The 22,999-nt window shown below is 37.9% G+C and overlaps 1 pseudogene; it reads left to right on the top strand.

The window, feature by feature from the left end:
• The first annotated feature begins 11,032 nt into the window (after nucleotides 1-11,032).
• On the top strand, nucleotides 11,033-12,251 carry LOC141502474 (ADP-ribosylation factor-like protein 1 pseudogene; annotated as a pseudogene).
• The last annotated feature ends 10,748 nt before the right edge of the window (nucleotides 12,252-22,999 follow it).

The raw sequence follows: 22,999 nt of genomic DNA, 5'->3' as shown, positions 1-22,999 counted from the left end.
GTTCAAATCCGGTCTCAAACACTTAATAATTACCTAGCTGTGTGGCCTTGGGCAAGCCACTTAACCCCATTTGCCTTGCAAAAAAAAACCCTAAAAAAAAATGAGAATACAGATAAAATATTAAATTACTTGCTTCAGATCACAGAGTAGCAGAGAAAGACTTGACTTTCTAACCATTATATTTCTATTACACCTTATTGTTCCACTTTGCTTCTAATCTTGTTCTTTTTACAGAATGGGCCAATTTATCCTAAGAAATTTGGTTTTGGCCATTATGTGTCTGCTTATCTGAATTCATTCAGTTCTCAATGACTTCATAAAATAGAAGATGAGGAAGGATTAACTGTTTCAGACAAAAATTATTGTGGACTCATTGAATTATTTTGAAAAGTTTTTTGTTTTTTAAGGGAAAAATCAACTCATTGACTTAAATTGTTTTTATTCTAAGAATACATTTTTCTTTTACAAAAGAAACTATTCCAGATACTTAAGACCTATTTATTGAATTTGCCTTTTGTTCTCATTGGATTTTGTGTGTCAAATTTATTGCTTACATATTGAGATTTACTGTAAGGTTTAAGATTTCAGGCTACTGCAAAAAAATTCTATTTACATATATAAAATATTGAAGAAGTGAGATCTAAAAATATGACTTCTGGAAATAAGGGTTCAGATTTCTTGATTCTGTCATAAGTTGTTTATGTAAAGTCCCAGGCTCTCACAAATATGTTCTAGCCAATAGGAGAATGACTTTGATTCCAGTTTTACTTCTTTTATTAATGAGTTAAAATGACCATTATAACACTGATGATGGCAGTAGTAATTGACATTTATATAATGCTTTAAAAATTTTTAAATGCTTATACACTTTTTTTTTAATTTGAGCTTCACAACAATGCTTAGGCTGTCTGTCATTTGTCCATAGTCAACATATTTAATATCAGAGGCATAGCTGAACCACCATTGGAAGCATTACACTTCAGCTCATTTTATTACAGCATTAGATTCGAGGGACACCTACTTGAAATATCCAGTCCACAGTAGAGATATTTGTACAACTGAAATCAGCATTTCTCTTGAAGGAAAAATTAAATTGTTAATAGCTTCTGATGGAGGTTGGATTGTTTCCATGACTTCTCTATAACTAGTAGGGCAACAAATGGTTCTATGATTGCCTTAGTCAAAGGTATGCCCCTGACAGTGAAAGAGCACCACCCCTTCCATTCTCCCACCGCAGTGCCCCCACCCAGACTGGGGGAAGTACCATTGAGTTGCCCCTGTTTGTTCTGCTAAGAGAAAAGAACACAGGGATGACTTACCTATGAACTCACCCGTGTACATACATCTGTGTTATATATAAATCAAAAAAAAAGAGTCAACTTTTAAATGCTCTATGGGCACTATCCTTTAAGAAAGTTTATTATTAAATCATGGATGGGATTAGACTAATTTGTAATTTCATTGGAACTCGGGCAGTCAGTAAACATTTAATATTGGGTGTCTACATGTGCTAGGAACCTTGCTCAGGGCTGGAGATTAAAAAATAGAAAACCCTGCTCTTAAGGGCTCACCCTGATGAAGCAAATAGTGAAAACAGCAATGTCCAAACCAGCTACCTGGTGAAGAGGAGATAATCAGCAGGGAGGCCCTGAAGGACCATCAGAATCGGCTACCTGGGACCTGAAAGAAGCCTAAGGAAGTGAGGAGAGCCTTCCAGGAAAGAGGAACAGCCATTAAAAATGCCTGAGAAGAACACTGGACCTATTAACAACAACATGGTGAGATGATCCTCTCAGCAGGTGACTAAGGACAATCCAGAGAAAACAAATGAGGTTTGAATGCAGAGCAAAGCATGCTAGATTCACCTTTTCCCTCCCTTCTCTTATGTTTTTCCCCTCAGTTCTAATTCTCACAAAATGACTAATAAGGAAATATGTTAAACACAATTGTACGTGCACAACCTATATCAGTTTGCTTGCTGCCATGGGGAGGGGGGAGGGAAGGGAAGGGAAGGTGGTAGAAAAATGTGGAACTCAAAAGTCTACTAAAGAATGAAGGTTGAAAACTCCTCTGCATGTAACTGGGGAAAAAAAATTGTCCGAAGTTGGGCCATGGACTGTCTTTGTCTTAGGCAAGTAATATCAAGGCGGCCTCTTGTCACTGGATCATAAAGTTTATGTAGGTATTAAGATAAAAAGAAGACTCAGAAGGAAGGGAGGGGGGCAATGATGGATTTTCATCCCATCCGAATCAAAATATTTGAACCTGGAGACATGAAGCCACTGTGGTTTACTGAGTAGTGAGGTGAAATGGTCAGACTCAATTTGACAACCTAATGGAGGATAAACTGGTGTGGGATGAGACAAGGGAGACTGATAGCAGGCTATTGCAGAGCTTTAAAGACATGAGGTGATATGGATCTGCGCTAGGGTGGTAGTGAACTAAGAAGTGTTATAAAGCTAAAAATGTTATAAAAGTAAAATTGATAGGTCTTAGCCACAGATTTGGATATGGGACAGAGGCGGGGGGGGGTCAAGATTTTGAGTTTGGGAAGAGGGGGCTAGGAAAATGATAGTATTCTCAATAAGAGAGAAATTAGGAAGAGGGAAAGATTTTGGGGGAAAGGAGTTCAATTTGGGGTTTAAAATTTAGAAATGTACAATAGGCAGATGGAGGTGAGACTGGATAGATTTTGAGAATCAAGAGATAATTTAATCCATGAGAGTTATGAGATCACTAAGTGAAATTCAGTATAGAGTAAAAAGGGAGTCCAATACAGAGCCTGGTACCCATGGTTAGCAGGTATGATTTAGATGACCCAGGAAAAAATAAAAAATAGGTAAATAAATTAGAAAAGGAGTATCATGAAAAACCTAGGAAGAGAGTATGAAGGAGAAGACCGTGATCTGTTGTCAAAGACCTAAGAAGGGTGAGCATAAAAGTCCATCATATTTGGCAATTTAGATTCTTCATAATTTTTAAAAAGTTTCTGTTGAATAAGGTCTGAATTCAGACCTTAAAGAATTATGAGAGTAAGAGGAAAGGAAGTGAAGGAACCTTCTCTAGGAGTTTAATCACAAAAGGAAGAAAGGAAAGATGAGGGATAATAGAAGAAATGTTTTCTATGTTCTTCAAAATCTGCTTGTAGGTGGTAAGTAAGAGATTTAATGAATTATCCTGTACTTGAACACAGATTTTCCTGATTGTCAATATGTGTGGCCCCCATTTCTATTTGAATTGATCTATTCCAATCCCCTCATTTCACATATAAGGAAACTCAAACTGATAGTTTACACCAGAAATTAGTGACTGACCTAGACAAATATGGAATCCAAATTCAACTCCTAAGTTAAGATTTTGCAGTATATCACACTGCTTATTAAGATATTCATACCAATTTTTTCAAAGTCATTTACAAAGTTTTTTTACCTTAATTTGATTTTTTGTTTCAAGTTAGTGGGGGTTAAGTGACTTGCTAGGCAGTAAGTGGCTGAGATCACATTTGAACTCAGGTTCTCCTGACTCTAGGCTCTTGGTGCTCTATCCTTAATTTGATCTTGAAAAGAATGATTAGTAAAGAAGTTTTTAAAATGTGAAAATAGAAGCAAACAAGGACTACAACTTTTAATTTTTTACTCATTTTGAACTTAAATACAAAAGAAAAAACATTTCCATAGCAATACAAATGATTCAATATGAAACCATGTTTAATTTCATAATTTACTTTTTTAAAAAAACTAGTAATACTATGGGTTATCTGTGCTTCCCAAGTTTTTTTGTTTTCTGCCATGCACTTTGTACTTTTTTCCTTCCCATACTGCCCTGGAGAAGGCCACCTTTAGAAACATGGATATGTATGTAAAACCATGCTGTATATACTAATTTTTACCACTTTCTCGAGGTGGGTAACATCTTTCTTAGTAGGTCTTTGTAGTTGATTTGAGTATAATACTCAGAATAATTTTGTTCATAGTTGTTCATTGAATATTGCTGTTACTGTATACAATGTTCTCTTGTTTCTGTTCATTCCATTCATTATTTCCTGCAAGTCTTTACATGTTTATTAAGAAAGAAATCAAGTCATGATTTCTTAAAACAAAGTAATATTCCATACAGTGTTAAAATAAAATTTAAACCTATGTTAATGTTCCTGGAATGATGAAAGCTACAAAGGAAATAGGTTCTAATGTAGAAGGCTACATTAGGAATACATAATTAGAATGATAGAATAAACTGAAATTGGTAGTAATAAAAGTTATATAGCACTTAAGGTTTGCATTTTACAAATATCTCAAAAGCTCTGGGAGGCAAGTGCTATCCCCATTTTACAGATGAGGAAGCTTTGGCAGACAGATGTTAGGTGACCTTCCTATCTGCTTTGTATGAAACGTATTGTTTATCATAATCATAGACCCCAACAGCTAAAAGGGACCTGAGAGCTCATCTTACTCAACACTTTGCTGAAGTTTTAATCTCTAATATCCTCAAGTGGTTATCTGGTGTCTGCTTAAAGATCTCTGTTGATGGGAAACTTTCCTGAAGTAGTCAGTTCCACTTTTGGATAGGCCTAGAAGTTTACTGATACTTATGTCCTTTGGTGGCTGTAGTCTCCCTGATTGATGCAATGTACCTGGGCTCTCAGGGTTGCACCTGACGTGCCTTGGTTCACTTGGTCTTACTCTGATGATGTTGTGGCGGCATTGCAAGAGAGAATCTCCTGCTCCCCCCCCCCCCCCCCACTCAATAAGGAATTGAGGGACTGAACTTGAAGTCACTGCCCATGGGACTCCAAGGCTCAAGTAAAGAAATGGTGAAATCCTGCTGTGTCTGTTTGTGTGTGTGTGTGTGTGTGTGTGTGTGTGTGTGTTCATTAGGATATAAACAAACTCATTAAGGACAGAAATGTTTGCCTTTTGTCTTTGTATCCCTTTCATTCAGATCATGGCCTGACACTGGAAGCCACTTAATATTTGCCTCCTTATTTGCTTTGCCTATTCTGAGTAGCAAACTACAAAAGAATTATACTTCATATTACCAAAATAAAAGTTTAAATGAAAATTTCTTAACCCTAGTTTAAATATGCGTGTCTTTGTACATTTGGGTTTTTAACATCACTTTCTGTGTGCATTGGTAAATGCTTAATATTTGTTCAATGGATAAGCACAAGAAATAGCTAAAGAAGCTGCCATATTCAAAGTAATTTGTTAAGTACTGGGGATACAAATATAAGCCAAAAAGAGAGATAACCAGTGCTGTTGAGGAACTTAGATTATAATGGTGGAAGACTACACATAAAAAGGGAGCTGAAAATTCAGCTTGGCTAAATTGAGGGAAGTAGAGCCTGAAGGAGAATAAAAGATGACTAGACTGAATCTTTCCTCAAAGAGGAATTTCTGGGAAGAACTTACTAATGAGAGGAACAGGAACAGAAAGACTTCCCAGGATGAAAAGTTTACAGGGGTTGAGGGAACTTATAAGTTGAGAAAATAGTAATTAGACCACTGAGTCAGAAGAACAGGAAGAGAAATAAAGGGTGGATGACCTTTCCTCAAAATGAAGGTGCTGGGAAGAATTCACTAATGGGAGAAGGGAGTCAAAGGGATGTTCCAAGCTGATGGGGCCACAGAGACTAAGGGAACTTTAAAGATAAGATGGCAGCTGAGACATTTTCTAATCCAGAACTTCAATAGAAGAAAGCTCTTTAGAAGGGAAATCATCACTTAAACCCAGAAACCTGAAGTTTGATCCTTTCCAGACACAAAATCTAAAAACTAAATTGTCTAAAGTTGCTTGGAAATTAAGTTTTAAGGGGGCAACCAAGTGGTACAGTGTACAGAGCACTGGCCCTGGAGTCAGGAGGACTTGAGTTCAAATTTGGCCTTAGACACTTAATAATTATTTGGCTGTGTGACCTTCGGCAAGCCACTTAATTCCACTGCCTTGCAAAAAAAAAACAACAAAAAATTGACACTTCTATGAGTGTGAGGTCTACTACATGGGAATCTTCTCAGAGATTTCCCATTTCATTGATTTACTAGTCAAATTGCTGGTGGTCACATTTGTTTCATAGCTACAGTGGTCAAATTGTTTGTCTTATGACTTGATCAACTTTTTAGAGGTGATTTGGAAAGTTTTCCATGGTTTCATTTTTAGCATATCAGATCCATTCACTTGTGTACAAAAGATTACTTGTGAATTGGGTTTGTTATCATTACAAAAATTTGCTTATCACCAATAAACATCAAGGACAGAGCATGATTTGTGGCTGCAAAGAGGTAGGTATAAAACAAACTGTCTAGTAATTGGAAAGAACTAACAGATATGATGTCTAAGCTATTGCCAGTGTTCTTGAAATATCAAAAAGGCAAGTGTCCCAATTGAAAAAGGGGGGGCAGGGATGAATCCTACAAACTATATATATCAATGATTTCAAAATGTTATCAGTATTTTTTTCATGAGTATATTATATGAGCTTATAGTCTCCCTTATGGTGAACTCAAAACTGCAAGTTCTAATCCCATAACACATTTGAATCTGGGAGTGACATACAGGGTAATAAAATACAAATATATAAAGCATAAAGGGTATTAGCAACTGGAGGCATTGGACCACCTTCTTGCAAAAGATAGTATCTGAACTGCTTATAAAATGAGTTCTCCCCACCTGAACAATGAAAAGGTGTGCTCTATACCATCTTGGTTCCTGGGGCAAATGGGTTCAAACTTAAAGCAGTTTCTACAAAGAGGTTTGCCCCAACTTCACCTCTGAATTTAGTATAGCCATTGGGTGTGTGAGGGACTTGGCTACTGCTTCCCTTGGCTCCCAGTCTTCAGAGATCCTTAAGGGCTGCACTGGAGCCTTGGTTGATAGCAAACTCTGGCTGGCCGCCTGTTACTAGATTTGTAGTGGCTCATACTTTCTACCTTTTGAAGCTTGCAAGGTTAGGAACATTTCCAATACTCCCTCACTTAAAATAAGGAACAGACACAAGCAAAAAACAAGAGTCCTTTATTCATATCCATGTTTAGGCCCAGTGGGGGAGATTAAGATCTGAAGCCTCTGTACCAGAGGCTTTGCCAGGAAGGAGGAAGAAAACACTTTAACTTGTTATCCCTCTTGTTTACGTGATAAGGGGGCCACAAAAAGAGACATTGGGAAAACATCATTGTCTGGCTGACCGCAGGCTTGCTGCACATCCTCTGAGCATGGGCTTCCATTGGTCAGGCCCCCTTTGCACATGCATCATTTATTTACATGTTATTTTCACCAATTAGAATGTATATTCTGTGGGCACAGTCTATTTCTTGTATGAGCATGAGTCTTAGGCCCCAGAATGCATACTGAGCAAAGAAAAGTTCAGAAGTAAACTCCAGCTCTGTGGCATTCCCAATGCAGAACTGCATAGAAATTTCAAAGTGCAAGCACAGGAATCATGAGAAATATAAAAAGGTAAACAGAGAACATGAGAGACCTGAGTTCAAATCTGCCCTCAGACACTTGCTAGCTATGTAACTGGCCAAGTCATTAAACCATGTTTGCCTCAGTTTTATCCATAAAAGGAGTTGAAGAAGGGAATTGCAAACCACTCCAATATCTACCCAGAAAACCTCAAAAAGGAATCATGAAAAGTAAGAAATGACTGAAATAATTGAATATCAAATATGAAAGAACAAATATAAGGAGCTAAAGAATAACCTGGTTATAATCTAATATTGGAAGGAGATGCATGTCCCTTTTGAACTGTATCATTGAAGGAGTCTAAGGCAGAAGACCTGAAAGTGATTATTTTTTTATGTCTTGATTTTAAAAAAGAATGTAAAGGGAAGAATGCACCAAAGAGGGAAAAGGGAGAGGAAGGTTAAATCTCACATCATCAGGGTATACAAGTAGAAATCTGTACAGAAAAAGAGGTTGGGGAAGCATGTGATGCTTGAACTCATTTGAATTGATTAAATAAAGGAAAAATGCATGTAAATATTTGGACACAACAGGAAAATGAAGGGAATAAGAGGGATGGTAGATTAAAGAAGGGATTTGTTTTCAGTTATTTTCAGTTGTGTTGGTGATTCTATTTGACAAAGATTATTTCATTCTCCATCTCATTTTACAGATGAGGAAACTGAGGCAAACAGGATTTAGTGACTTGCCCAGAGTCACATAGCTAGTAAGTGTCTGAGGCCAGATTTGAACTTAGGGAAATGAGCCTTCCTGACTCCAGGCTCAGCACTCTTATCCACTGTGCCACCTAGTTGTTCCAAGGAAGGGATTAGGTCAAAGAATGCAGAATGAGACACTTCTGGAGCCATGACCAATGTTAGAATTTTAAAAACTTGATTGTATATTTTTGTAACAGGATTTTTTTTCTTAAGTGAGCTGCAGAGGATGGGAGAGAAGCTAGATTTTTGATTCCTAAAAAAAAAAAAAGTTCAAATTTTAAAAAAAGTCGGGAAAAGTGAGAAGGGACAAGATGATTATTTTATCTTGAAAGTAATTGGGAGGGGCAGCTAGGTGGTGTAGTGGATAAAGCACTGGCCCTGGAGTCAGGAGTATCTGGGTTCAAATCTGGTCTCAGACACTTAATAATTACCTAGCTGTGTGGCCTTGGGCACGCCACTTAACCCCGTTTGCCTTGCAAAAAACCAAACAAAAAAAAACAAAGGAAAAAAGAAAGTAATTGGGAGCCCTTGGCATTTATTGAATAGGGAAATGACAGGGTCAGACCAGAAAATGTCAATTGAGTGGAGGATATATTGCAGTGTGCAGAGACTCGAGGCAGTCAGACCACTTAGAAGCCTATTACCTTCACCCAGAGAACTGTTAAAAGTTATGACCTACAGTTATGAATGAGTGGAGGCGAGATGTAAATGAGAATTGAGGAGATAGAAATGAAAAGAAATTGGATATGAAAGACTGAGAGGGAAGAGTTGAGTATAATACTGAGGCTGGTGCTGGCCAGGGCTCCATCCTTTGGTGTTGAAGTTCTCTGATCACCCCTTTAAGCTGTCCTGGTGATCCTTGGGCCAAGAAGTCTGGAAACTGCCCCCTCTACCATGGACCTAAGTTCCACCAGGAGCCCAGATGCCCCAAAAGCTGTTCTTGGAAGCTGGAGCTGGTTTTCTCTGGCCTGGGGCACCGTGGCTGTTTCCAACTCCTGGCCCAGGGAAACAGAGCTTTCCTGGGGATCTTCTAAGTTGTCGTGGACTGGAAAATTGTATCACTAAGTCTTTCTGTGGGTTGTGTCCCCTCTAGATTTTGTCTAGAGTCATAATTTGATGGCTTTTGGAGTTTTGGGGAGATGAGTTTCTGGGAATTTTTGCCTTCATCTTGTCTCTGCTGTCTCTGACAGCACTCATCTATCTACACTATCAGATATGTTAAGGAAAGGATCTTTGATAACTACTAACACCTTGCTAGAGGAGTACTTCTCATCTAATACCAATATTATCCAGTATAGCATTTCAAAGTTTTTGCAGTTTTTCTACATGCATTATTTCATTTAAGTCTCTCAATGACCTCTCAATACAGATATTATTCCCATTTTACAGATGAAGAAAACAGATTGGAGAACAAATAACTGGTTCATGGTTACATTAGTTGTAGTTCTTCATTCTTGAAGAGGATAAAAATGACATCACTATGTTAGGGTCAGTGTACAGTATGTCAAACTATGGCTAATCAGATGATGTGAGTTCGGAAGGCTCTACCACAGATTGAGCACAAGTAGTTCATATGAACATTTGAAGTGGTGATATCTTTAAATTTGCACATCTTCTTTTGGGCTATTGCAATTCTGCTTTGCCCATAGATCACAGTGCCATCTTTGATGTGGGCACACCATGCTTTGTCATTTGTCTCTTATGTCACTCAATTCCGAAGTTCTTTGAGAGTGTCCTTGTATTGCTTCTTTTGACCACCATGTGAACATCTTTCCTGTGAGTTCTCCATAAAATAGGAATAGCAGGCAGGTTCATGTGAAAACTTCTGAATACAGTGCCTAAAATGTTGGACCTGGAGGCAGAAAGATCTGAGTTCAAGTCCAGTTCTCAGACATTTACTTTGTGACTCTAGGCTAGTCAGTTAATATCATGGTCACATATAGATTGGAAATGTTAGAGAAGGAATCTGAATATATATATATATATATATATATATATATATATATATATATATATATATATATATATATGTATGTATATACACTTTCTATTTTCAGAATCTAAAATTTCATCCACTCTACCATAATGCCATTCTTGGTCAACAGCATGTTGGGGCCTCTCCTACTTTTTCTTTTGGCTACTTTGCCCTGGCTATTTATTATATTAGATTGTGGAAGAGTTTAGGTTCTAAAGTTCTGGTCTAAAATTGCTGATCTTTACAATGTAGCGTCATATCCAAAGAGTACAATGTGCAAACCTGTGATCAACTAGGAAAAGTTGGAGGGGGGGAAGGGCAGGGGAGTGACTTCCCATTTCAGAATAGTTTATGGGGAAGTTCTATTTCCTTTAGATGAGTCTTGCTACAAACTTTCTGAAGCTACTTCTACAAAAATTCGCACTTTTAAAGTTACCTCATAAAGTTTTAGAGTTGCATCATAGAAAAAGTAACTCTTAACTTTTCTCATACAGACAGGATTTTATCCTGAGGGCTGACCAATGAAGGATATTTTATCTTTTTGATTTATTAACCCCAGGAAAAAACATATTCAAGGTATAGTTTGTGTCTAGTTTCCCCAAAAGTGGGTAATTCCTGGACAAATGGTAGCACATGCAGATTTGGAATGAGAACTTTTATTTCATCCCATAGAAAATGCAGAACTCATGACAGATACAGAAACAAATAAAAGATTCAAATGGTTCATCAACTCACCTTAAAAGAAAACTGAATTTAGAATGGTTATTAGAAAAATTCTTTGACTGACGTGGAAGTGGCCTCTGCCGCTGGGGAAGCTTCGCTGGGGACCGGGCCTGAGGAGGCCGGAGCGGCCGTGGTGGCACCATGGGTGGCTTTTTTATCAACTATTTTTTCCAGTCTGTTTGGAACTCGGGAGATGAGAATTTTAATTTTGGGATTCGATAGAGCTGGAAAAACAACCATTTTGTATAGATTACAAGTTAGAGAAGTTGTTACTACTATTCCCACTATTGGTTTCAATGCTGAGACAGTAACATACAAAAATCTTAAATTTCAAGTCTGGGATTTAGGAGGACAGACAAGTATCAGGCCATACTGGCGATGTTATTATTCAAACACAGATGCAGTCATTTATGTAGTAGACAGCTGTGATCGAGATCGCATTGGAGTTTCCAAGTCAGAGTTAGTCGCCATGTTAGAGGAAGAAGAGCTAAGGAAAGCGATTTTAGTGGTGTTTGCAAACAAACAGGATGTGGAACAGGCCATGACCCCCACAGAGATGGCAAATTCACTTGGGCTCCCTGCCTTGAAGGACCGAAAATGGCAGATTTACAAAACATCAGCAACTAAAGGCACTGGCCTTGATGAAGCAATGGAATGGTTAGTAGAAACGTTGAAGAGCCAGCAGTAGCCTCCCACAGTAAAGGTGACATCAGACATCCCTTCTGGAACACACTACCACCAAATGTTATACTGGACTGACTGAAACACTCATAATATTGGAAATAAAATTTTTGTTCAAGGGATATCTTATCTTGATTGAACCAACTGAATGTCTATTCTGTATTATATAATTGTTTCTTGCTTTCCTGTTTTGTCAAGGTAGTGTCTGTTCATTTGTATGGAATTTCTAGCCAGGTATGATCCTTTTGAAAAATGCATCCTTGTTGGAATTAAAATTTAATTTTGGAGTTAAAAAAAATTCTTTGACATTCCAGATTGTCATTCTTTTCCACAGAGTCCTACCTAAGACTTACACTCCTTTAGGAAGGTAATTTAATACCTCTCTTCTCCCTACTTTCAACATTCTCCTACCTCCCATTCCCAGAAGTGAGTTAGGTCCCCTGAGGTCAATTACTATTTCTCCACTCAAGATTCTAGGAGCCAGGAGACTTTTAAAAAATACTATCACTCTTGAGATTTCATCTGCAGTTTTCCCCATTAATTATCAATCAACCAGCCAGATTAATTAGCTTTTAGAAACTCAAATCTTCCAACCTTTCATAGTTTACAATGTTATGCTCTTATCAATGTGAGAAGTTGGGAACTAAAGAGAGAACTTAATTCTTCTCCCCTTCACTCACCCAAGGACATTGCTTCCATTCCATTCCTACTTTGGCCTGTTGCTGAAATCTCCTACTGGAAGACACCTGTTGGAATGCTCTAATAAAAACAGGATCTGGGGCATGTCTGATTCTTTCAGTTAATATTAATGTATTTCCAGTATGATATAATCTGATTTCATCCAGTGATCAAAATACTTCATTCCTTATTTGGCTAAGGTCCTATTTACACCTAGTAAAAGCATGGTATGAGATGTTAACATACAAAAACAAAATGAAAACCTCTCAGCCCTCAAGGTACTTACATTCTACTGTCTACAGTTAAGTAAAGTCAACACAATTTGAATTATGCAAGTACTGACAACTGAGACAATAAGGAAAGACTTCTCAAAAGTGGTGGCACATGAACTGATCCTTAAAGGAAGTCAAGAGGCAAGTGTGAGGAGGGGTTTCATTTGGAATTTAACATACATTCTAGGCAACACTTTCTAAAAAAACAAGGTTGAGGGGGGAGATATGGAATGCTAAGTTAAGGAAACAGCAAGTAGGTAAATTTGGCTGCAGTGCAAAGCGTTAGAAGTAGAAAATCAATTAGAGTTAGATCATGAAAGACTTTGAATGATAGATAAACCAGAGAGTTTGGATTTTATTCTAGAGGCCGTAGAACAGAACCACCTTCTAGAAGGGAGGAGTAAGTAACATGATTAGATTTAAGCTATAGGTAGATTATTTAGGCAGCTCTTCAGAGATTGAATTGGATAAGAAAGACGCTGGAAGCTGGGAGTCCAGTTAGGAAGTAATTATAACGACCTTGGTGAAAGGTGCTAAAGGTCAGAGTAAAGAAAGTTAGTCATGAGATTAGAAAAAATAGGTGAATATAAAATATGTTATGAAGGTAGAATCAGCAAGATGTGACAATTGATGAGCATTCCTAGCCCTTTTTCTGTCATGGACTCCTTTGTCAGACGAGTAGAACCTGTCAATCTTCTTTTCTCAGAATAATGTTATATTGACTACATTCACAATGGGAGGAGAAGCTAGATTTTGGATAGAGATTAGTGAAAATGAGATTCTGGATCAAGAACTCCTGCTTTAAGATAACTGAGTTGTAATTTTGCCTTACTAGAAGGATGGTGGGGTCCTTAATGGAGAGGAGTGTGTATAAACAAACATTTAAGTTTCTCCTATGTGACAGGCATTATACTGGTCTAGTGAGCATTGTACATGTACATTTGTGTTTAGCATGTTTACCTATTAGTCATTTTCTATATGAGGAATTAGGACTAAGGGAAAATGAAGAAAACCATGTTTTAGGAAGGAAAAGCTGTGATAATTTAATGAGGGATATTAAGGGGTTAGCTATATGAGTGGAAAGAATTCACCAGATTCAAGAAATGTTGTAAAAGGTTGAAACAGCAAGATTTGGGCAACAGTAGGGGCATGAGAGTGAAGAAGATGGAAAAATTGCTTGGGAGACCACGATGGTGGTGCCTTTAACGGATACAGGAAAGTTAAAAAAAATAGAATTTTTTGGGAAAAGATAATGCATTGAGTTTAGGTGTGGTAAGTTTAAGATGTCTCTGGGACACCCATTTTATGTGAGGCAGTATGGCATATTAGAAATGAGATAATGCTCTTCAAGTCAAGACTCTCAAGTTTTGCTACTGATAAAGATTGGTTGACACAGGTTCTAAACCAGCCAGCATGCCACCATCCATATATGGGGCTTTTGGGTACATGAAATGGAGAAATTCTGAATGCTGTGGATAAGTTCACTTCACTTGTCAGTAAATTCTCTTGGGCTGTCCACATAAAGGATAAGGTTGATGCACACATTGCCAGAGCTAGCTTAGCATTTGGGAGATTCTAGAAGAACCTAAGAACCTATGGGAAAGAAGAAGAAGGGAGAAGGCTGAAGACCAAACTTAAGGACTCCAGAACTCTCAGGTGATCACTGCCAGATGCCTATGAAACCTGGACAGTCTATCAGCACCATGCCAGAAAATTGAACCTCATCCACTTAAATTATCTCAGGAAGATCCTGAAGATTACCTTGCAAGATGAGGCACCCTCAGACACTGAAGTCCTTTCTAGAGCTGCCAAGTAATCTAGCTCTGTGGAAGAGAACACAATACCAATGGTCTGGCCACATTCCAATACCAAACCCACCCTTACCCAAAGACAATATAGAGAACTTGCACAAGCTACATGCTCACGTGGTGGACAAAAGTGGCAAATATCCTCATTTCTCAAGGTGTCTCTGAAGAACTTTACTATTGACTGTGAGACATGGGAATCGCTAGTATGGGACATCAACATAACATGCTGGTATCAGAGAAAGTGCTGTACTCCACGGGCAAGGCAAAATCATTGAAACACAAAAATACAAGTTATGCCAATCTAGAAACACTTCCACTCTAAATGTTCTTTTTTTTTTTTTTTAAGGTTTTTGCAAGGCAAATGGGGTTAAGTGGCTTGCCCAAGGCCACACAGCTAGGCAATTACCAAGTGTCTGAGACCGAATTTGAACCCAGGTACTCCTGACTCCAGGGCTGATGCTCCATCCACTGCGCCACCCAGCTGCCCCACTCTAAATGTTCTAATGGACCACTTGTGCCCAATTGTGCCTTCTGAACTTTTATTGAACTGATCAGCCACAACTGAATTCCCTGAATCTTGACTCCAATATTGTGATATCATTGACGTTCTTTGAAAATGAAGGATGAATAACATATGACAAATTATTTAAATTCTCAGCAACCCTCTTAAGATTGAGTTGCAGAGCAGTTGCTTATTGTTTTGAGTGGGGATGGTGTAGAAAGAGGGGGTTCTTCACAAGGAATTTCCTACACTTATGAAATTCCAAATCTAGAGAAAAATAAAATGAAGTCAGGAGAGCAAGTGAAATTGTCAAGGGAGAGATGGGGAGAAGAGGGTCAGAGCCATAAGAAGGAGGGATTAGTGTGAAGGAATGCTCAGAAAGTAGAACTAAGAGAGAATAATGTTTCAGATCAAGGGATTCCATATCATAGTTTTAAAGATAGAAGAGGCCTCAGAGGGCATCTAATCCAAGTTCCTAATTTTACAGATGAGGAAACTGAGTCAGGAAGGCTAAACGACTTTCCCAACCCGTCACAAGTAGTCAGGGACAGAACTAGGATTTGGATCTAGGGTCTCAGACTTCAAATCTAGCATGTTTCCCCCTTACATCAAGGAAGAAGATGTGATAAATTGTAGCAGATGCTTCAAAACTGTCAAGAAGGTTGAGAATTGAGAAGAGGCAACTAGATTTGTGAATTAAAAAGTCATGGATGCCTTAGAGAATTTTTAAGAAGGTGGAAATGTGAATGGGTTGAGAATAGGGAAGCAGTAAGTACAATGTTATTCTTTCTACAAGTGTGGCAGAGAGAGAAAGAGGAGTGGAAGAGAGAGAACGGAGGGCCACCTCCTGGTAGGGGGTATAGAAGAAGATTAAAGTTAAGTGAGGGGATGATTGATGGATCAAGATCAGGAGGAAATGGGAGGATGAGAAGGGTAATAGGTTAAAGGCATAGGCACAGTCTTGTCAAGGAGTAGAGTGATACATTTCATCCTCTGAAATAGGAAGATAGGTGAAGACAGAGTTTGAAGTACAGAAGAGGGAAGTTGAGAGAATGCCTATTAAATGTCCCCAATTCCAGTAAAATAACAGCAGAGGGCAGGACAAGTTGGAGAAGGCAAGGAAATAAGAATTTATAGAGCACACAATATCTGCCTGGAACTGTAGCTTTTTCCTAGGAAAAGATCTCATTTGTTTCTCACAACAAGCCTACCCATTTTACAGTTGAAGAAATTGAGGTTAAGCATTAGTATACCTGAAGGTGGATTTGAGCTCAGATCTTCTGACTTCAGAGTCCACATTCTATTCACTATACCACCAGCTGTTTCTAATGTTTCTACTCATTGTTAAGCTCAGATTTAGTTCAAACTACTGACATATATTTTTAAGTTTTGATGCTTAAGGTGTCAGGTTGGCCTAGCTCTGTGACATATTCTCCTAAGCTAAATTTCTGTCCTGATTCTTGCCCCTATAGTACTTAATTCCTGACCTGAAAGAGGCAGAGTCTTTTTATCCTTGAAAGAAATGGTGGTAGATTTACATATCCTTTCATCAATAAATTAAATTCATGCAATATTTAAATACCTACTATATTCAATTTATTCTTCTGACCCTTAAGATTCCTTTCTTTGTTCCCTCTCAAAAAAAACTATCCTTTTTCAGCTTCAAAACTGCTCCAGAATTCTAAGTTCTCTTTGCTCAGGAAATATTTTTCTCAGCCTCTTCTCAGGATGAAAGCAGTCAAGAAAATGGCAACCAATTCACAACCAGTCGATACTGCATAGTGTTTGGTAATACATACCAATAATGTTAAGATATCCTCTGACAAAAACTAGTGTCTGATGTCTTTGGAAATCATGTAGAATTTTATTTCACTTGAATCATTATTGATAGGCTTATCAAGAAGTAAACAGTGAAAGAATGACTTTTTTAGTGGATAGTGAAATTTATTTTGTTTGGGGTATATATGCTCACAGTATGTGTGTATATGTATGGCTTGCCTCCTTAGGAAATAATCATAATCTCAGCAGTTTATGGTGAATGAGAAATTTCATTTCTTTAAGTATTGAAAGGTTCATACTAATTGTTATTCCCAGGCATGAATTAATCTCCCAAAGATATCCGTCTGGGCACATTCAGATAGATGTTCCAACAAGTACTACAATCTGCATAGCCCTATAAAGACTTTTCTATTATTAATCAATCTATCTTCAATCCATTATCTAGGCATGTTTGTTTTTCCTGAATCATAAGTCATTTTGTTGTCAGGGAAATGTGTCTGTGGCTTTATTCAGTATTTTCCCAGTTTCTAGGCACTGGAGGCTGTTTTTCAATTCAAAAACTTGCAGATTTAGAGCTGAGAAGAACCCTAGCCATATACTCCAACCCTATGCATTTTACAGATGAGGAAACAGGCCCAGAAATATGAAGTGAAGGGTTGGAGATTACTCAAGTGGTCAGTAACAGTACTAGAATTTGAAGCCAGATCTTTGATGTCAAATCTGGTGCTCTTTCCATTATACCAAGGGCCTGTCCTTAAAGTTCAAAGAAACAATAATTTTAGAGAAGAAACGGCTTATGACTGTGATAACTCCAGTGATTTTTATTGTTTAATTTTTTTTTCAGTTCTTACCAAAAACACTGGAGCTATTTGCCATTTCCTTCTTCAGCTCCAGTGATCTTTAGACAAGCCCAACAACTATGCAAACCTGATAGTCCTAGTTTTGTACTTCTTTGTCATTCCAGATGTTTCCTAAAGTGTCTCAGTTGCATGCTTATTCTTGACAGGACCCATTCTCCTTCCTCTCTCCATTTTTCTTGCCTTTCTTTTTCTTACTCCTTAGCAAGTCTTGCATAACTAAACAAAAGTCCTGTATTTTTGCTTTCTTCTTCCAAGGAAATTTCGTTCCTAGTGCCCCCCAACTCTTCTGTTTAGTCTTTCTAGTATAGTGATTTATGTATGTCATATTTTCTTATCCGACTCTAAGCTTCATTAGGGAAAGGATCATGCCTTACCTGAGCATTCAATACAGTCCTGCAATGCATAATGTTGTTTGTCCTTCATTCTCGAAGAATATCATGACATCCGAGAGTTGATACCATGACATGCAAGTGAATTGGATTTAGGGGAGGAAGAAGGGCTGTGCAAAGTCACCAGCCTCACTTTTTCCTATGGAACCATCTGGGTCCATATGAATCAGGATGACTGGAGATAGCCCTGGATGAGTGGGAGACTGATCTTTTAAAGCTAAGGTGTTTAACAGGTCTCAGTTTGCTAAGACAATGGCCTTTCAGTCATTAAAGTGACGCATACATCCCCTCTCTCAAATCTAACTAACTTGCATGTCATGGCCTCAATTCCCTGATGTCATGGTCTTCTTTGGGAATGAAAGATAAACATCAAATTGAACCAATCAGGACTCAAACAATGACTAAGGTAGATTTGGCTTGAGATCTGTTGTTGGCCAGTCAATAAGAGCCAGAGTGATTTAGATGCTTGAAAAATGGCAGAATTTTAGAGTGGGGAACCAACCTCAGAAGTCTGTTTCTTTTTTATTTTTGTTTATTTCCATCACCTCTTATGTCATCTTACAAAAAACAGGAACTTAATAAAGACTTGTTGAGTTTAATTGTTGAATCCATCTAGTCTATCTCCTCAAACAGGGATCTCCTTTATAATATCCCTTCAGCTTCTGCTTGAAGTCTTCTGGTAACAGGGTATGGATTCTCATTCACCAGTCCATGGTACTTTTAGAAAGATCTAATTATTAGGACGTTTTTCCTTATATGAGAGTGAAATAGCCCCTTCTGTTTCCCTACTTGTTCTACTTCTGCTCTCAGAGACCAAGTAGAACAGTAAAATACAACTTTTTCATACTAGTCTTTAAATTGTGCCTTAGTATTTAAGAATGTTGGCAACTGTGAAAGTTGAATTAGAGGGGCAGTTAGGTGGCATAGTAGATAGAGCACCGGCCCTGGAATCAGGAGGACCTGAGTTCAAATGTGACCTCAGACACCTAACTGCATGACCTTGGACAAGTCACTTAACCCATTGCCTTAAATAAATAAAAAAAATTTTTAAAAGCTTAAAAAAGAGGGGTGGCTAGGTGGTGTAGTGGATAAAGTACCAGCCCTGGAGTCAGGAGTACCTGGGTTCAAATCCGGTCTCAGACCTTAATAATTACCTAGCTGTGTGGCTTTGGGCAAGCCACTTAACCCCATTGCCTTGCAAAAACCTAAAAACCAAACCCCCAAAACTTAAAAAAGTTGAATTAGAAAGGGTTAGAGAAATCAATTAGAAAGAATCAATTAGGAAGTTATTATAATAGTCCTGGTAAAAAAGAGACCAGGGTGACTTTGCTAGTGTCAAGTGAATAAATGGGAAAGATGTAGAGTTAAAATGGACAAAACTGGTAAAATGATTGAATGGGGTATGAAGGAGTGTTAAGAAGTCTCTGAGGTTATGAACTGTTTTCTTTCTGTGATGAAAATATAGAAGTTTGGAGAAGAGTGGATTGGGGAAAAGAGAATGAGTTTTGTTTGTACCTGCAGGTCATCCAATTAGAAGTGTCCAAACAGCAGTTGACCAAGCAATTAAATTTAAAAAGCCATTGCTAAAGATTCTGTCTGTTCTCAGGATGTTTTATAAATGAAAGAAAATGTGCACAAATAAATATAATACTTTAATATTCAAAACAATCATGAATTCATAGATCTGAAGCTCTATTACCAATGCAGTGCATTGTACACTATTTTGTGGGTTGTTGTGGCCAGAAAAATCCATTACTCAATGAACAATGTTTTGATGATGAGCCTTTCAAAACTTAGGTAGGCTGGACTTGGATAGCATAAGGTCTGTTTGGTATTGAAGTACTCAAAGTCTTTACAACTTGAGGAAAACTGCCAAGACTTGCATTCCACTGAGGTTACCTTAGAGAATGCAAGGTCACTTCTATGCCACATTGAGGCATTGGAAAATTATTTTAGTGGAGGAAATAATAATAATTTAAAACATTTGTAAGAGTAAAAGAGAAGTCAGTTTGGTCTGAGAAATTTTAAGAATGAGGGATCAATTCTAGCTAAGATTAGAGAAGGCATCATGGAGGAGATGGAACCAGAGGTAAGCTTTGGAAATAACAAAATTATCATAGAGATGATGATGATGAGGAGTCCATTCCACATCCAGGGGTTTGGGTGAGTATTCAAAAGCATGAGATAGCAGTAAGAAGTCTAATAGTTCATAGCTAATAATTCAATTTGATTGCAGTCTAAGTGCAAAAGGGAAGTGCATATTTGAATCATTTTTCTGCATCTTAAAGAGTAGAGTTGGTAAATGAGGTCAACACACAGACACTAAAGAAAGCCTACTGGTAATCAGATCAATTTAGCAATTGTAAAATTGAGAAAGTCTCAGTTGTATACAGAGCAAAGGTTTGCCTTCTTAATCCCATCAAAATAGTCCTACACCTGGTTCCATACTATGGAAGGTCTTTTAGGATACAACATTCCTTTTACTGGAATGTCTGATGTTTGGCGCCCCTACTTCTTCCTGGATTGCCCCCCCACCTCTTCTTCAGTTGCCCCTATCCCATCCTGGATTGGGGGCTATATCCTTCTTTGATTGGACAAGTTGGAGGTGATGTTTCAAATCCCACCTTCTGATAGTTAAAACTGTATAAACCCCCACTGTTGGGCTCTGTTTGGGGGGGGGGTGTTGACTTTCTAGCCTCTATGCAAGCCTGTATAATTCTCAACTTAAAGAAAAATATCAATAAATGTGTGGGTTAACCAATTCTGTTTTGCTCTTCCTTAAGCCTCAAACCTCTGGTAACTTTTGTCCCTGATTAGGACAAACTCTGGGAAGGTTAACACATATTTATTCTCACAGGTCAAAACTCAGTGAGGACCCCCTCCTTTTGGAGGACCTCTTCACACCATAAATTAAAAGAGGAACGGCAGATTAGAGCCAACCTATGGAAAAACAGACTAAGGAATCTCTATTTTATTCTTTTTTTATAGGATTTTGCAAGGCAAATGGGGTTAAAGTGGCTTGCCCAAGGCCACACAGCTAGGTAAATATTAAGTGTCTGAGGTTGGATTTGAACTCAGGTACTCCTGACTCCAGGGCAGGTGCTGTATCTACTGCATCATCTAGCTGCCCCACCACTGACTATTTTAAACCATCTAGTGATATAGTAAGGCATGTTAAGAATGGCTTATAGGATGGAAAAGACTGAGAAATTAGAACTGTTCAGAGGCTATTATAAGAGTCCGGGGTTAGGTAATGAGGGTCTGGACCAGAGTGGTAGCAGTGAGAGTGGAAAGGAGAAGATGTACATGAGAGATATTTTTTAGGATTTGGGAACTGATTAGGAAGTAAGAAAAAAAGTATGACACTAATGTTTCACTTAAAAGAACTTGTTTTAGGGAAGATGATTGCAGTTTTGTAAACACTGAGGTATTAGGATTCACACAAATGGAGGTTATGGGAGAGGTTGGTGTGGAGATATAGGCATAGGGATGATAATTGACGTCATAATATGAGGGAGAATTCAACATACAAAGGATAGAAAATAAAATACTATGTGAAACTGTGAACTTTTGTAATATACAGATTTTGAAGTTGTATATTAAATTTCACCCTGCAGTAACAAAACTGTCCTGCTTGTCTATGAGCTTTGAATTTCTTTCTGCTCTTTTCTATATATTTTTAAAATGTTGATATTTTCATACTCTTTTTTTGCATCATTTTTATTACCCCAACTCCATTCATTTTCCAAAGAGAAAGTCCTTTCTTGTAACAAAATAAATATGCCCAAGCAAAATAAATCAACATATTGTCTCTGTCAGAATTGGTATGCTTGATTCTGCTCCTTGAGTGTAGTAACTTTCTGCCAAGAGGTAGGAAAAATGCTTCATTCTTCTGAAGTCTTAATTTTTTTTCCCTTTATTTTGATCAATTTATAAATTGTTTTCCTGGTTCTGGTCACTTTAGTTCATACTAATGTTCCAGTTTTCTCTGAATTCATCATATTTGTCAGTTTTTACAGTACAATAATATTTCATTTTATTCATATACCAAACTTTGTCCATTCTCCAGGTGATTGTTTCTAGTGCTTTGTTTATAAAAGAAAGCCTGTAAATATGAGTCCCTTCCCCCCCTCTGTTTTTGACTTCATTGAGGTCTATGACTAATAGAGGTATTTTATTAGATCAAAAGATAAACTCAGTTTAGTGACTTTTTGAGTTTGATTCTGGAATGGATAGGGCACCTATGGTGCAATGGACAGAATTCAGGATCTTCCTGAGTTCAAATCTGGCCTCAGACACTTACTAACTGTATATCATTGAGAAAGTCAGTTTGCTTCAGTTTCCTCATCTACAATGAGCTGGAGAAGGAAGTGGCAAAACATACCAGTATCTTTGCCAAGAAAACCTCAAAATGGGACATGAAGAGTCAGATACAACTGAAACTGAGCAACAACCAGAAGGGCCAGACCGATTCACAGCTCTATCAATGGTACATTAGTGCACTTTCACACCACCCACATACTCCTCAGCTCCTGGCAATCAGATTTTTAGGCGCAGCAGTTGACAGTAATTGTTCTCTCCAAAGTCATCCTTAATTTCTTTATTGCTAAATCCACTGACCTTGATCTTGGCTTTTATCTTTCCAGATCTCTCTGTAGTGTTTCATACTGTGGACTACTTCCTCCTTCTGAATACTGTCTCTCTTCCTTGGGTTTTCATGACATTGATCTTTTTTTTTAGTTTTTATTTTATTTAAGGCAACAGGGTTAAGTAACTTGCCCGGGGTCACATAGATAGTTAATTATTAAGTGTCTGAGGTGGATTTGAACTCAGGCCCTCTTGACTCCAGCACCCGTGCTCTATCCAGTTGCCTTTTAGATAACTTCTATGTCCTAGAGGCTCCTCAGAATTACAGAATTTCAGAGTTGAAAGAAATGTAAGTTGCCACCTAATCCAACTCATATCTCAAAAGGAATTCTCAATGCTCTATCCACTGTTTGTATTTTTCCCCTTTTTTCATTTTATCCATATTCCCCAGTATTTTGCTTCTGAATACTACCTTCAGTGTGTTTGTCCCCTTATATCCAACCCCCTTCTCTTTCTTTCCCCTTTCCCTTTGCCCCTTCTTCCTTCCCTTCCTTCTGTTAGTTCCTTTTTTTCCCTCCCTCTCCCTCTT

This window comes from Macrotis lagotis, chromosome 1 (genome assembly GCF_037893015.1).
Source record: "Macrotis lagotis isolate mMagLag1 chromosome 1, bilby.v1.9.chrom.fasta, whole genome shotgun sequence".
Classification (NCBI taxonomy): Eukaryota; Metazoa; Chordata; class Mammalia; order Peramelemorphia; family Peramelidae; genus Macrotis; species Macrotis lagotis.
This window is presented reverse-complemented; position numbering and strand designations above follow the sequence as displayed.